The sequence below is a fragment of the Martes martes genome, assembly GCF_963455335.1.
Source record: "Martes martes genome assembly, chromosome: 1".
Taxonomy (NCBI): Eukaryota; Metazoa; Chordata; class Mammalia; order Carnivora; family Mustelidae; genus Martes; species Martes martes.
Window position 1 is genome coordinate 7,042,916 of NC_137888.1, and position 17,045 is coordinate 7,059,960.

Below are 17,045 nucleotides of genomic sequence, written 5' to 3' on the forward strand. Positions count from 1 at the left end.
ATAGCCTTCAGACTTGACTTCCAAAGGGCAAGAATATTTACATTTGGACTTTATTACCTCAAAAACAAAATTAATTGAACTTTAACTAATAGGAATATGTAATTTCGTGGCTTCTAATTTCTTCCTGAAAATTTGTGCCAGTCTTTACAGTTGTTTTATACTATTCTGGCTCTTGTCCTCCAGGCACATGGGAGCACTGGGCTTCGGTGCCACTCTTGAACTCAAATATGCCATGTCACTTGCTTTGGCTTATGACATGTGAGCAGAAAAGATATTGTCACTTGCAAGTGAAAACTTTACGCACTGGTGTGTGCTTAGCTAAGGTTGGTCCTCCCTCTGCCAGCAATATTCCAGATGGTGGCTCTCCCGGCTAGGGATCAGAGTGAAGAGCTCAGTGAAGCAGAACAGACCCCCAGCTGGCCAGTGAAGTCCTCAGGAGTAAACCTTCTTAGTATTAATTCACTGAGATCTATGGATTGCTTGCAACAGCAACATAACCTGGTCTATCCTACTAAGACCGAATTTAATAAAAGAAGGGCTTTGTATTTAACTTGCGCCATCTCCAGATTGTTAACATTTTATTCCCAGATCATCTTAATGTTGACATTTAATCACATTGCTGAAGCTCTATTGGGCAATATGGCTAGAAAAAAAATGCAAAGAAATAAAGAAAGGAATAAATGTCTAGCCTTAACTCCAGTGTGGCTCAAAATTAATTTTAATATTTCACTACTTCAACCCAATTGACGGTTTCTGGGAGTAAAATATATACAGCCTAGTGGTAGTTCTAGGAATGTACCCCAAGGGGATGTGGGCTGCTGGAGGTAGGAGCAGGGCTAGCCAGATGGACAGCTCACCAGAGCAGGGCAAGACACCCGTGGATCCAAAGGTTAAGAGAACAAAGGCACAGGGGAACTCTCAGCTCCCCATTCCTCACATTTACGTGTGGAGGGAATGCTACTTGAATGACTCCTGGCCTCTTGCTCTGGCCTCCCTGATTGCTCACCACGGAAATGCAGATGATTGCCATTGGCTTATGTTCCATGACTGTGTAAAGCTGATCTCTTAGAAGACTGGAAATAACAGGGATTCAATCTCCTTCCTTCCCTCTCCACCTAGGACCCATGGGAGGCAGCAATGGGTACAATCTCTGACTTGGAGATCCCAACTTTACTGTTAAGAGAGCTGCTCCAAAAAGCAGATGGGAGAAGGGACAAGCAGAGAGGCAACAAGCCCATCAGGAGAAGGCCTGGGCTACATCAAATGACCTCCCTTTGATGAGCAATAAAATTGATGTTTTGGTCTCCATCTGTCTGTTTCTGTGTCTGCTTTCCTGTTGGTTCATAACTCTGGCGGGAAAGAGGGGATATTATTTATGAACTCCTAAATATCCCATTAGTGTCTCCTGCTGAGTGGCCTGTGAGCCCATATGGAAAAACAACAGCCATGATGTGGTACCAGTAGCAGCGGGACATCTGTCTTGTGCCCAGGCCTTATGGTCATGCCAAGTCCTTGTGGCTTCTGCTGGTACCAGCTGTTACTAAGACTGAGGGGTCCTTGAGGGACAGGGACTCTCTGGCAAACTTGCAGAGAGCTGCTAGGTAGCTGGGAGGGGTGTGTGTGTGTGTGTGTGTATGTATGTCTTTAGGGGTCCAAAGGGTACAATTATGGTGGAGACACAAAGGATAGGAAAATGTCTCTGCCTTGGAGAAAAGTTGTAGTCCAGAGAGTGGCAAGAAATCCTCACCCACTGGGAGGGGGGACGGGAGAGGGTGGTGGGGTTATGGACATTGGGGAGGGTATGTGCTATGATGAGTGCTGTGAAATGTGTAAACCTGGTGATTCACAGACCTGTACCCCTGGGGATAAAAATACATTATATGTTTATTAAAATAAATAAATTGTGTAATTAAAAAAAAAAGAAATCCTCACCCACTGTTAACAAGGAGAGACATTTTGGAAGGAGTGAACCCCAGAAATAGTGCATGGTATTAATCAATTGCAACTCCAGAAAATGTCTGGGGGCACCTGGGTAGCTGAGTGGGTTAAACATCCACCTCTTGGTTTAGGCTCAGGTCTTGATCTCAGGGTCACAAGATCGAGCCCCCATGGGGCTCCATGCTCAGCACGGATTCTGCTAGAGAATCTCTCTCTCCCTCTGCCTCTGCCCCTTCCCCAACTTGCACACATGTGTGCTCTCTCTCCCTCTCTCTCAAAACAAAATCTTTTTAAAAAAAGAAAGAAAGAAAATGTCTGTCATCCATTTAATTTCAATAATACTATTTGCGGTACTTCACAAAGTTCTTGGCAATATTATTTAAATCTTTTTAATAAGAAAAAGGAATGAAATAATGATATTTTTATCATTTTTCCTAACTTTTCCCTCTCACTGCTAGTGCCCAGTTCAGGCCTTTAGCACCATTCCTCTGGGTTACTCGGTCCAAGCCATGATGCTGAGAGAGATCAGTATTTCCCCACTGACTTCTCCATCCATGCCCACTTTGAAAGGAGACCAAGGCTCTGCATGGTGGTGAGAGGGGCACAGGTGGCACCTGGCTGCAGCTCACCATCTCCGTGTGCTCCGAGGGTTCTCGGGCTGGGCGGTCCCAGTCCCATCATCCAGAGGAGGAAATCCATGGGAGGAAATCCACAGGGAGATAAAGGCAGATGCTTCTTTGTTGCAAGATGAAAAATTCTATAGTGATATCATTATAAATATATCTATCTCTATAGATGTATACTATAAGCAGAGTTTTAAGAAGCTACAGATTCAGAAAAAAATATAAAGTAATAAAAGGTCTTATATTGGTAAGAGAATATAATAAAGTAATAGAATATTGGTTCGCAGAAAAGCAGGTTCAAAGGAGCACCAAATACGATAAGAAAGATACTCAAACTCAGGAGTAAGTGACAATGTGACACAACCTTAGATGGACAAATAGAAAACAAAAGCCCCTGACCATGTTGAGAATATGGAGAAATAGGAACTCTAATGTAGGAAATGAAAGCATGAATTGGTCCCTCCTTCTGCAATGTGATCCTGTAAAAATCTATTAAGATGCAGAATCATCACCTAGTTACCCATCCCCCCACCCACCTCCCTTTCTGCAATGCTCAGTTTGTTTCCTGGAGTCAAGAGTCTCTCAAGGTTTGTTTCCCTCTCTGATTTCTTCCCATTCAGTTTTCCCTTCCTTCCCCTATTGTCCTCTGCACTATTCCTTATATTCCACATATGAGTGAAACCCTAGGATAATGAAGGAGGGCACGTGATGTCATGACCACTGAGTGTTATATGCAACTAATGTATTATCGAACATCATAGCAAAACTAATGATGTAAAAAAAAAAAAAATTGCATTCTACAAAAAATAAAAAAAAAATGTCCCACCAAGCCCAGTCTTCGGGAATTATCCCAGAGAACAAAGATCAGCATATACAGATACATGTATAAGGATGGTCTGTATAGCTTTGTTTCCATGACAAAACATGACAACCAAGTGAAAGCCCATTAAGAGAGAAGTGGCAGAATAAACTCCACTCACTGTGGAATTTTATACAGTTATTAAAAAACGAGTTAGGAGGGACACCTGGGTGGCTCAGTGGGTTAAGCCTCTGCCTTCGGCTCAGGTCATGATCTCAGGGTCCTGGGATCGAGCCCCACATCGGGCTCTCTGCTTAGCAGGGAGCCTGCTTCCCCCTCTCTCTCTGCCTGCCTCTCTGCCTACTTGTGATCTCTCTCTATGTCGAATAAATAAATAAAATCTTTAAAAAAAAATGAGTTAGGGCACTAGCCCCTGACTTGCCGAAATATCACGTGGCGTTTCCAGTTAAGAAAAGCAAGATGTGTGGGTGTGTAAAATGATTGCATTTACAACAAAACAAAGACCATAAAAACAACTGTGTGTGTGTGTATTTGTATACGACTAAGAGCACAGAGAGAAGCACTAGAGGAGAGATAATTGGGGTAGGAAAGGCAAGTACAAATTTTTTTAAAAGTGCACCACAAATATTACCACGTCTGGTATAATTACTGTCACGTAAATTTGCATCTGTGTATACAGCGGCATGAAGAAGGGGGAGGGTAAAAGATAGGTCGAGTATGTGAGCACTGTTATTTCTTACGTGTCATGAAGAGTAGAAGGTTAATTAGCTGTATAACTAAATAGTAATGCTGCCATGTCTCCCTCAGACAAACAATTTTATTAAAAGTGTTCAGATGAATTAAGTAAGTAGCAGGTCTTTACCCACAAATATGTGGCTATTCGGAGCTTTTTGTTATATGAAACTGGGACTGGAAAGGATCATGCTTTTGAGGAATGGTATAATGTGATGGTTGAAAGCATAGCATCGGGGGGTGATAGCCTCGATTGGGAATTCCAACTTCAGCCGTGAAGTGTTAACACTTACTCTGAGCTTCAATTTCTTCTCTCTGAGATATGGGCACAAATTCTACTTCCCATGCTTGTGTAAAACTGCATGTGAAGATTCTGAATAAATTGTAGTTGTTGTTACTAACCTTTGGGGAGAAAATAGATCTATATCCACAAACTTATTGAGAGATCTTTTTGATCCATTAATTGAGAAAACATTTTGGTAAAAAAAAAAAAAATCCCAATTTTGTGTCACTGCCTAGAAAAGATTTATAGGAACAGGAAAAATAGGCAGAGGAAGTACGTGCCGTTAATATTAGGTCTCCAGGATGGTGGAGTTCCAGAGTGGTCTGGGGAGAAGATTCTCTTTTGTCAAAAAAAAACAAGCATGCGTGACTTCTGCAATTTGGAAAAAAAAAAGTCTAATGTCAAGGCTTCGAATATGGCTGATTTTTCAGGAACTCTTCATAACATAGCCTATTTTGTAGTTTGCCGTAGTAGCAATGGGTTTTGATGAGGTAAAAATCCGATGTAAGTCTGCTGTGTGCCTCTGTCAATTGCCCACTGAAAATGCATGAAATCATTTTGCTGAAAACAAGCCCTGACTCTTGGGGTCCAATTAGACTTCTGTCCAAGACAGACAACTTTCCATCCTGCCCATCCCTGGTCTGGACTGATGTTGTACCCATCCTTGTGTGGTCGTCCCTAGGATTAAGATGGCCCCTGTCTTCAGCTCCTTGGATGTCCCTAGCTTAGGCCATTTGTTCTAGCCAATGTTGGCATTGGGGCCATGCACCTTCCTGGGCTCCCAATTCTTTCATAAGGGTAGTTAGAAACAATTGTTGTTATCACTTTTATTTAATATTTTTTAAAAGAGTTAAGCATTTTAATTCGTAGATGTTATGTGTTAGTTTTCTCCTACCTGCTAACACAGTTCCCAGAGGAGGAGGCGACAGGGAAAGCAGCCATAGGTCCTTCCCGGTGCCACAGATGAGGTGTTTAACGTACCTGTACATGCTGGGACTATCCTAGAGTCATGCAAATGGCCCTGAAGAGAATTTAGATCCTGCCTCAGCCTCTCTTATGAGGAAAGGAGGAAAGTGACCCTCACAATTTCTTGGAACTTCACTTTTTAACATTTTAAAGTTTATTGTACAAAGCTTAATTTAGAAAATGTGAAGGAAAAAAAAAAGAAGAAGACTGGTGCCCATAACACTGCAATCTGTCCCTTCAAGAGGACATGCGACATTTAGGGTCGTAATGTAAGAGGCACATTGTAGCGCACTGATGGCAAAGCCAGCTTATTCTCATCGTTCTCAAAGCCACTGTGTGTGTGTCTCAATCCAATTATAGACAGAGCAAGCAAGTCCAAACTAAAAACAAGAATGGGGCCTGATCAATCAGAATTAATTTTACCTAAATGATATTTGAGATGCACCGATATAGCTTCGTGATTAGAGCCTGAAGCTGGCATCCTCCCTGCAGAGAATACTAATGCTGACATTCTAGTCCCGAGTGACACTTGGCGTCATCACCAGCAACTGCCAACCCGCGCCCTGCAGGTCCTCCTGGAAAACCAGCTTGTCAAATGTCGAGATTCCTGTGATGAGTCTGAACGGATCCATTTAGAACTCCAGCTCCTTCTCATTCATATTCATTACAGTTGGTGTGAATTCACAAGTGATGGCGGCATGTTTCTGTCAGTTCCTAATGCCTCTTAGAAATATGGGCATTTTTAACAAGTGCTTGCCTGATTGCAAAGCAAACACTCTGAGGTAATTTCTTCCAAAGAGAGAACACTTTGTTAAAATAGGACACATCCAGCAGTCTTCTGTTCATCTGTCCCCGTTCACTGTGTCAGTGTGCCAGTATCATGTGGACAAACCACATGGGACACATTGACTGTTTTCATAGCTCTTCCTCTTCCTGATGCAATGGCCATATTTAGATGGAAAAGAGTATTTTTTTTCTTTAATACAATACATGGAAGAAGAACCATCAACGGCAGCATTCTAACAAGAGATTTAAGAGAAGTGGGAAAGGACTGGGCTGCTCTTCTCTCTCCTTCTCTCTGTGGGAGGAATGGCGTGATCTTGGGAGTTTGCTAGAACAGCACAGGGAACTCCTGGAAAGTATAGCTGCTCCTTCTGTGGGTCAGCACCTACATCTGGGACTGCCTGGAGCACTGCAGAAGGCCCAGTTCTCCAGGTGAGCACTTGCTTGTGCTGACCACCATGTTACCACCTGAACAGGTCAGGTCAGCTCCTGAATTTCTGCACCTCAGTGACCTCACATTTAAAAAAAAAAGGATGAGCATTATGACACCGATTTCATAAAGCTGGTGCGAGACCTACATGCCCCCACAAAACTCTTAACACGGCACCTGGTGTATTGTGTGTGCTCAAGAGATCCTAATTTTTATGATAATTAACGTATTGAAGTTTCCCACTACTAGAACCTTCCACAGATCTTGTCTTTTTCCAGAATTGGTCATAGGTATTATATTTGACCAAAGATACACATGTATGAGATAGTTTCCAAAGGGTGGAGATGCATCGTGTCCATAAAACATTTTTTTATAGATCTTTCTTAGATGCCCACATAGCCTTGTCTGCTTCAAATGCAGTGGGTAGGTCATGTCTGCTCTAGAAATTAGAAACACTACATGGAGAGCTTAAGAACCCAATGGTTTTGACTGTGTGACCTCCGGGCACAGAAAATCATTCAACCTACTAAGCCTCAGATTCCCCAGTAGCATGATAAGCTTTACCGCATAATCTTGGAAATCCTCTGCAGGCAAAAATTCCAGTTCAACAGTTTTATAACCCAAGCTTTGGAGAATTTGTCTGCCATGTTTTCTCCTCTTTCCTAATCTCTGTCACAGAGAAGACACTAAATAAGAGTAGAGAAAAAACATGGATAAATTTAAAAAAAAAGATTCACTTGAGAAAAATAAACCCAATCGATCCTTTTCCACTTGAAGAAAAAATAATTATTCATTGATTAGATACTTCAACAAAAATTAATACTTCTGTCCAACTTATTGTGCTGCCCATGTATTGACTGTATAAAGCAATAATAATGCCTTCTTTTTTTAAAATTTAAATTCAATTAGCCAACATATAGTACATCATTAGTATTTGATGTAGTGTTCAATGACTCATTAGTTGCATATAACACCCAGTGCTTATCACATCCCATGCCCTCCTTAAAAAGCCCATCACCCAATTATCCCATCCCCCTGCCCACCTCCCTTTCCGCAACCCTCAGTTTGTTTCCTGGAGTGAAGAGTCTGTCACATTTTGTCTCCCTGTATGATTTCTTCCCATTCAGTTTTTTCTCCCTTCCCCTGTGATCCTCTGTGTTATTTCTCATATTCCACTGCCTTCTTAGGCTTACAATAAATACAATAAAATATAGTTCAGCAAGGATATGTAGATTGTAGGAATAGTAAATGAAGTTAAAGTATTCTAGTGTCCTAATATTTTCTGGGAAAATGTCAGAGGCACTAATTTATATTTGTCTGTAGTAAGTCAAAAGTGCATGTTTTAGGGGCGCCTGGGTGGCTCAGTGGGTTAAGCCACTGCCTTCGGCTCAGGTCATGATCTCAGGGTCCTGGGATCGAGTCCCGCGTCGGGCTCTCTGCTCAGCGGGGAGCCTGCTTCCCTCTCTCCCTCTCTCTCTGCCTGCCTCTCTGTCTACTGTGATCTCTCTCTGTCAAATAAATAAATAAATAATCTTTAAAAAAAAAGTGCATGTTTTAACATTGATTGTAGTTACTAAAGAATAGTAAGTGAATGTATTACTTCTGTAGTGCATTGAATGGTGGCCCACAAAATGATATGTCCACATCTTAACTCCTGGAGCTTGTGAATGTGACCATATTTAGATATAGAGTCTGCACAGATATAATTAAGGGTCTTGAGCGATCATGATAGATTGCCCTGGTGCACCCTAAATCCAATGATAGATGTCCTTCTAGCAAACAGAAGAGAAGATGGACACACAGAGGAGAAGACTGTAGGACAACAGAGGCAGAGATTAGAGTGACACTGTCACAAGCCAAGGAAGGGGAACAGTCACCAGAAGCTAAAGAGGCAAAGAAGGATCCCCTCCTAGAAGGACTAGAGAGAGCATGACCCTGTGACTCCTTGACTTCATGCTTTTGGCCTCCAGAACTGTGAGAGAATATGTTTCCATTGTTTCAAGCCATCATGTTTGTGATAATTTATTGCAGCAGCCCTAGGAAACTATTTCAACTTCCAAACTCATAATGGAAAAAAACAACTTTTAAAAAACTAAAAAAATAACTTCTCTTTACCATGGTCACAGAGATGACAAGGAATTTGCAACATAGAAAATCAACAATTGGCTTGTATTCAGAATACATAAAGAGCTCCCATAAATCAATAAGAATAAAAACACAGCAAAATAGAAACATGAGCAAGAGATTTGAAGAGAATATACCCATGTGACCAATAAATATATGAAATTTGACAGGAATTTCAAATTTAGCTCCAGGGGTGGGGATTGTAAGGCCTCCATTTTCATTCTCATCCTTTAAAGCAGTGTAGAAAGCTTTCAGGAAACAAAAACCATGTAGAGCAATTGAAAGCGACTGACTTATCTTGACCCCATGTCAAGGGTGGTGCAATTCCTCACAGGGAAATGATACTTGAGAATCAGGGCAACAGGCGCCTCCCCCAGAAGATGCCTGAACATCCACCTAAAACCGAGTTCAACAATCACAGAGAACTGCAAGAATCCAGCACTAGGGGGAAATAGTACATAGAATTTATGACTTTTCCCCATGATTCTTTAAAGTCTATCCACTACTTTTTTCTCTTTCCTTATTCAACTAATTTCTTATTTCATCAACTCTTTTTTTAAAAAAATCTTTTTAATTTTCATTTATATATTTACATTCTATCCTTTCATTATATTTAATTTTATTTTTGTATGTATATATACGTTTCTCTTTCTTTACAATTTTGGGATGCACATTCTTCCAACAGACCAACGAAAACCCAGAATCTAATATATGGCTCTATTTTCTTCACCTGTCTGATCCTATTCTCTCTATTTTTACCTTCTTTTGTTTGTTTGTTTCTTAAAGTCATTTTTAACATTCACCTTTACACTTATATTGAATCCAAAGTATTTAATGTTATTTTTGTATATATATGTTATTCTTTCTTTACAATTTTGAGATGTAGTTCTTTCTAACTGAACAAAACAAACTCAGGATATAACATAAATCTGTGTTCTGTTCACCTGTTTATATTTTTTTATGTTTTTAACTTATTTCTCTTCTTTTTTAATTTTCATTTTTATACTTACAATCTATCTCTTCATTATATTTAATTTTATTATTGTACACTTACAAGATTTTCTCCTTTTATAATTGTGGGATCTAGTTTTCTAACAAACAGATGAAATAACACAAAATCCAGTGTAATGCTCTATTCAGATCACCTGTCTGATTATTTTATATTTTAGATATTTAAATTTAATTTTTTTTGTTTGTTTGTTTCAGATCTCTTCCAATTTGTTGGGGCTCATCGTTTACATTTTGGTATTTTGTTCTCTAATTCATCTATTCTTCATAGACAGAATGACAAGACAGAAAAACTGACCTTAAAAAAGGGAATAAGAGGGAGTACAGACATCCAGGGATCTGATGAGTATGGATGGACCTTAAGTAAGATGTCGGAAGCAGAGTTCAGAAGAATGATTAAAAATATACTGCAAGGGCTAGGAAAATACATAAAAGACATTAGATAATCTCTACCAGCAGAAATAAAAAACTAAAACCTACTCATGTTGAAATCTAAAAGGCTATTCAGATATAGCATAATATGGAGGGAGAACCTAAGACCTTTGCAGACAGGACCAGAGTCCTTAGAGCAGAGGCAAGTTTCAGATCAGGAGAACGGGCCTCGGCCCGGGACGAGGCCTTCCCACTCTGTCTGCCCTGACTTGTGGGGTGGGCACGAGCCAAGGGACCCCGCCCTGCCTTGAGCCCCTAGGTTGGCTGGAGGGCCAGGTGGGCCTGGAGGGGCTGAGCTCGAGGAGGCCAGGAGCCCTTGCCACCTCCCCTGGGCTCGGGTGATTGACACAACTTGGTCCTGGACAGCCAAGTCAGGAGGAACTCCTTCCTAGAACCTGGCTGGCCTCCCCTCCCCCATGCCAACCGCTCTGCCCCGGTTGCCACGCACGGCTTGACCTGAGACACGGAACTCGCCACCGGGCTCGGAGTGCTCGGTTGCGGCCCCAGGACGCTGGCCCTCGCAGACGTAGCTGTGGAGCCCGACGCAGCCATGGAGGGCCCTCCTTCGGCCAGCGGAGCCACTTGCCAGGCGGTCCTGGAGCACGTGCGGGATGCGCTGCTGCTGATGTCCAGGAGCTGGACACGTCTCCCTGGGTGGGCCTGGGCGGTGCTGCTCGGGACCGCGCTGCTCCTTTGCCTGCTGAGGAGACGCCTCCCTGCGAGAAGCGCGAAGGCGCTGGGACAAAGGTGCTCTGCCCGCCCCCAAGTCTGCGGAGCGGGCCGCCAGGCGACGGGCCCCACCACACAAGACCAGGACGCCCGCGGGCCACCCGGGGTGCTGGCCAGTCCTCCCTCCTTACAGACCTTGGGCTTGGCAGCCATCAATCGACAGCTGAGCAGGCTGGTCCTTGGGGACCCTGCCGACGGCCTGAAGCAAGACCAGAGGAACCAGCCCCCCCGACGTCCCCAGGTCCCTGGAGAAGACGCCGTCGCAGGAACAGCCGGAGAGGATGGAGAACCACCTGGGAGGACAAGAGCGCCAGACGGCAGGGACCACACTCCTTCGGAGCCACCGGGACCGCTCGGCCGACAGGGTTCCAGAGGGAGGCCGAGAGGGCGGGAAGAAGACGGGGAAGAAAGGCCGGAGCCGTCAAGGGCACGCACGGAGCCGGGCGCGAAACATCGGACCCGCCGCTCACCGTCCGGGGCAGGCCCCGGGCTGCAGGCCGGCCCCCCGCCTGACCTCCCCGCAGGGGACGCGGGTGCCGGGACCCGCGGAGTCCCGCCAGAGAGCGGAGCCAGGACCGGCGACCACCCTGCCCGTCGGGCGGCCCTTGAGCCGCAGGCTGTCACCGAGGACGCTGGCTTCCCCGGGTCCCCTCCAAGGCCCGAAGCCGATGCGCAAGCCAGAGCCACACGCCTGCGGCAGGAGAGGCGAGAGATGGCCGAGCTGGCCGGACATATCCACCGTCTGCACACCCGGGAGGCAGCTCTGCAGCGGGGCAATGCCCAGCTGGACCGGGACATCCAGCAGCGGAGGCGGAGCCTGCAGGAGCCCCTGGACGAGCAGGACGCACACGCCCTGCGACTGCACGGAAGCCTCCTTCGAGGGGCAGCTCGGCGCGAGGCCCTGCAGAAGCAACTGGCCGGTCTGCGTGGAGCCCTGGAGCTCTCGGGCCACTTGCGCAACCTCCACCAGGACATGGCCCGAGACGCGCGCCGAGAGCTGCAGAGACACAGCGCCCACTGCCGCGAGCTGGTCCTCTTCCATCACAGCCGAGCCGCGAGAGGCTGGGAGGCCGCTGTGTCCCGCAGGGACACTTCTGGGAGCTGAGGAGAAAACAGGACCACCTGAGGCAGACGCTGGCCGGCCTGGAGTCCCACCGCCTGCCTTTCCCGAGGGACCCCCTTGTACCCGCGGCTCCCCCCGCAGCCCGCACAGCTGGGGAAGTGTCAGGGGGTCCCTGGGGTCACCGGGCCCCCGGGGAGCGGGGAGGTCCCCCCTGGGAGGGCACCGGGACCCCGGGTCGCCTGCGGGTGGGACCGGCCTCAGGGCCGCTGGGCGATCTGCAGCCACAACCCCGCTGAGCCTCTGAGCGGAGGGCCAGGAGGGATGTCTGCTGGCTCTCTCTCTAGGCAAGCGCCCGTGTCTCCCCTGGGGCCGCAGGGACGCTCTGCCCTGTAGCCCGCTCACCCTGCCGCCGCACATCCAGACACACCTCCGTGCATGGTGTCCTCGGGACGGACTTTCTACCATCGGACCCTCTACCACTGTGCACTGTAGGATTGTGCTTGCGTTTCAATCCATGGCACCAGGACGGAAGACATCCTCTCTCATGGACCTAGAGAGAGACTCCAAACACGATCATTTCTGTGGGCCTGGACCAGCCTTATGGATGTGCAGAAGGAACTCCGTCTTTATGGGAATAACGTGGACTTGCCTGAAAGAAAAAGAGAAGAAAACTTAAACAAAACAACATCCCACGCAACTGTAAAGAATCGCGAGTGTACTTCTCAACTAAACTTTAGTCTGAACTCACAGTTTAGTCCTAAATCCGAATTTTAGCCCTTCACTCAAATCTTAGTCCTAAACTCAAATGTTAGTCCCCAATTCATAGTTTAGTCCTCAAGTGATAGCGTTAATGTAGTCTTAAATTTACGGATAGGAAGTCTTAAGAACTTGCAGCCCTTTCTTCCCTGTTTTGTAACACATTCCCTTCATCCTTGTTAGTTTGCTTAAGATACTGTTTGTTGTTTAACATTGATGGATTTTCAGCAGTCAAAATACCAAGTGTTCTCTGGATGATTGACACACCGGCCCACGCACAAGGGCGCGGGCACTCGCTCCCATGCCAGGACGCCGAACCTAGACGATTGTCGTTGCTTTGGGAGGACTGGGAAAATGTAAAAATACAGTTGGAAATTTTGAAATAGGTTTCTTTTCAATTTCAAATCAGTTCCAAAGCGTACACGTGTAGAACAATAAATGACCGGAAAGAAGCGACGTGTGTGTGCCGTGTGTACGGAGAGGAAGGCCTCCATGGTCCTCTTCCCAGAGAGCAGAGTGCCCTGAGGGAGCAGGGAAGGTGGCAGGAAGGAGCACTGTGCCCCGGGGTGCAGAGGAGGAGGAGGAGGCCAGGGGACAGTCCCCAGCTGCAGCAGGGAGGAGGGCAGGACCCCGGAGGGGGCTCCCGGGCTCCAGCCACAGGGGAGGTGGACCCATCCCTGGGCCTGGAGGGAGGCCAGGGAAGTAGCATCTGCTGAGCCCAGTGGGGGGCTTTCCTAGCGACGGGGCCTAGTGCCCCCCTCGACCATGCAGGCCTCCATGGACTGCTGGTGCAGGGCAGCCCTCAGAGGGCCTTGGAGTGTGGGCAGGGGAGGCAGCCTCAGGCCCAGAGCCAGCAGGAGAGGGCCAAGGAGGAGTTTGGAGAAGGACCCAACCCCGTGAGTCTATTTCACTCTAGTGTGCCTGGGGGTGACTGCCTGCCTTCGCACCCACACGTGGAGTGTCTCTGCAGCTTCTCTGACGTCTTGGGTGCTGTTCTGGCACATGGCAGGTGGGGGGGTTGCGCCTTGATGGAGAAAACAAGCCAGTAAGGCCCGACGACCCATGGAATTCTGGCCTAGTGAGGGGCAAGGCCAGGAAATCCAGAACAAGTGGACAACGAATAGCAATTTCTGCCGAGATTTCCAATAGTGTGATGCTCACAGCGTCAGAGGCCATACCCAGAGGCCATCTGTGTGACAGATGAAGGTAAAGGAGGTAGTCGGGAGGGCAGGGGGCAGCCTGTTCTAGGCAGGGAGCACAGGAGTATAAATGCTGAGGTCTGTGCTTCCAAGGCTATAGAACCAGGGCAAAGATGACAGGGTAGGGGGCAGGGAGCAAGGCCATGGCACCACTCTTCCCTAGTGCAGGGTAGAGGCGCCAACGGAGGGTGCAGAACTGGAGACACAGGGCACTGGTGGGCACGGGTGTGATGTGTGTTCTGCACAGATATGTGTGATGGTGGGGACAGGAGATCGAGGGGTTAGGGAGACAGGGCTGGATCATTCTGGGAGGGGGCTTGTAGGGTCAGCATGGAGCACTAGGTGCTGGCCCTGGGGTGGTCATCATGGAGATGGAGGAGGAGGACAGCCTGGGGCTGAGTTTGCGCAGTTGTGGGGTCCGAGGAGAGGCGGCAGGGAAGACTGGCACCTTTTGTAAGAAGGTTGTGTGTTGTCTGGGTGTCCTCAAGGAACCCTCAGAAAATCTTTGTGTGGGGCCTTGAGGAAAGTTTGCAAGGTGTGGACCCTTTCCACCCAGTGGGAAGCCTGCTGTCTGAGGAGTGGAGCGTGGAGGAGGCCTGTGCGTTGGGGCTGCCAACAGGTTTCCACCATCCCTGAAGGCCCTCGTGAGCAGGTGGTCTCAACTCCCCGCTGCTCCCACCACAGAGATCTCAAGGACAGCTTCCGGAACAAATGGGTACAGGGTGAGGATTCCCAAAGGGACTCACATCCTCCCCGATCGAGTCGATGCTGCCACCAGTGGGAACCCCGACAAGTAAGCCATGTCCCCCCACAGAGTCCCAGGCAGCAGGAGACAGAGGCTCGGGGACTGGAAGCACTCATGAATGTGGCATGTCCCCTCACCTCTGGGCCACCCTGTCTCTCTACCTGTCCCTGCTGCAGGCTGCCATGGGATGGGATGGCAGGGCAGAACCAGAGGGCTCCCTGGAGGCGGCGGCCTCTGAGCTGAATCTGATGGATGAGCAGCAGGGACCAGTGGTGCTTTCACGCTTGGAAGAGAAGGTGAATCCCAGGGACGCCTTGTCACAGAAAGATTCAGATTCCCCAGGTTGTGGAGCTGAGACCCTGCATGCGCGGTCGCCATGTGCTGTCTCTGCTGGGACCAGACCTGGAGTAGCAAGGATCTTTAAATGATGATGGGATAAGAGTGGGGAAGTTGATCCGTGCAGGGGCCTTTCTGGCAGAAGGCACAGCAGAGGCCAAACACAAGGCAGTAATCAACCTAATCTCAGCGAGCGAGGCAGTTAGCTTTCTGAGTCCAGTTCTGATTGGCTCATAGGGGAATTCTACCAGACATTTAAAGAACATTTAAAGAACAATTAATACCAATTTTTCTGAGGCAGTTTCAAAATATAGAAATGGAAGGGAAACTTCCAACCTCATTCTATAATGCCAGCATTACCTTGATCCCAAAATCAGACAAAGACCCCAACAAAAAGAATTTCAGACCAATATCCCTGATGAATACAGGGGCAAAAACTCTGAGCAAAATACTAGCCAATAGGATCCAACAGTACAGGAAAAGGATTATTCACCACTACGAATGGGATTTATGCCGGAGCTAGAAGGGTGGTTCAATATCTGCAAATCAACCTGATACGTCATGTTAAGAAAAGTGGTCCATATATATGATGGAATATTACTCAGCCATCAGAAAGGATGAATACCCAACTTTTGCATCAACATGGATGGGACTGGAGGAGATGATGCTGAGTGAAATAAGTCAAGCAGAGAGAGTCAGTTATCATATGGTTTCACTTACTTGTGGAACTTAAGGAAAAACATGGAGGACATTAGGAGAAGGAAGGGAAAAATGAAGTGGGGGTAATTGGAGGGGGGGCACCCACCATGAGAGACTGTGAGAGACCAGAGAGGACTCTGAGAAACAAACTGAGGGTTTTAGAGGGGAGGAGGGTGAGGAGGTGGGTGAGCCTGGTGATGGGTATTAAGGAGGGCACGTATTGCATGGAGCACTGGGTGGGGTGCATAAACAATGAATCTGCATTGCACTGGAACACTGCATCAAAAACCAATGACGTACTGTATGGTGACTAACATAATAAAATATAACATAATAAAAAATAACTTTAAAAAAAGAAAAGAAAGGAAAAGAACCATATGATCTTCTCAAAGGATGCAGAAAAAATATTTGACAAAGAATAACATCTTTTCTAGGCTAAAACTCTTCACAGTGTGGGGAAAGAGGGAGAATACCTCAATATCTTAAAAACCATCTACAAAAAGCCCACAGTGAATGTTCTCAATAGGAAAAAATTGAGAGCATTTCCCCTAAAGTCAGGAACATGACAGGGATGTCCACTCTCACCACTGCTATTCAACATAGTACCAGAACTCCTAGCCTCAGCAATCAGACAACAACAACAACAAAATCATAAAAGGCATCTGAATCAGCAAAGAAGTGAAACTCTCACTCTTCACAAATATCATGGTATTGTAGGTGGAAAACCCGAAAGACTCCACCCCAAACTGCTAGAACTCATACTGGAATTCAGCAATGTGGCAAGATATAAAATCAATGCACAGAAATCAGTTGCATTTCTATATACTAACAATGAGATAGAAGAAAGAGAAATTAAGGAATCAATCAAATTTCAATTACACCAAAACCCATAAGATACCTATGAATAAACCTAACCAAAGAAGAAAATGATCTAACTCAAAGAACTACATAACACTTATGAAAGAAATTGAGAAAGGCACAAAGAATATGTTCACAGATTGGAAGAAATACAGTTAAAATGTTTATGCTACCCAGAGAAATCTACACATTCAATGCAATCCCTTTCAAAATGCCATCGACATTTTTCACAAAGCTGGATCAAATAATCCTAAAATTTGTATGGAATCAGAAAAGACCCTGATTAGCCAAAGGAATGTTGAAAAAGAAAACCAAAACTGGAGGGATCAGAATTCTGGACTTCAAGTTCTACTACAAAGCTGTAATTATCAAGACAGTATGGTTCTAGTATAAAAACAGACATAGAGATTAGTGGAACAGAATAGAGAACCCAGAAATGGACCTTCAACTCTATGGTCAACTAATCTTTGACAAATCAGGAAAGAATACCTAATGGAAAAAAGACAGTCTCTTCAACAAGT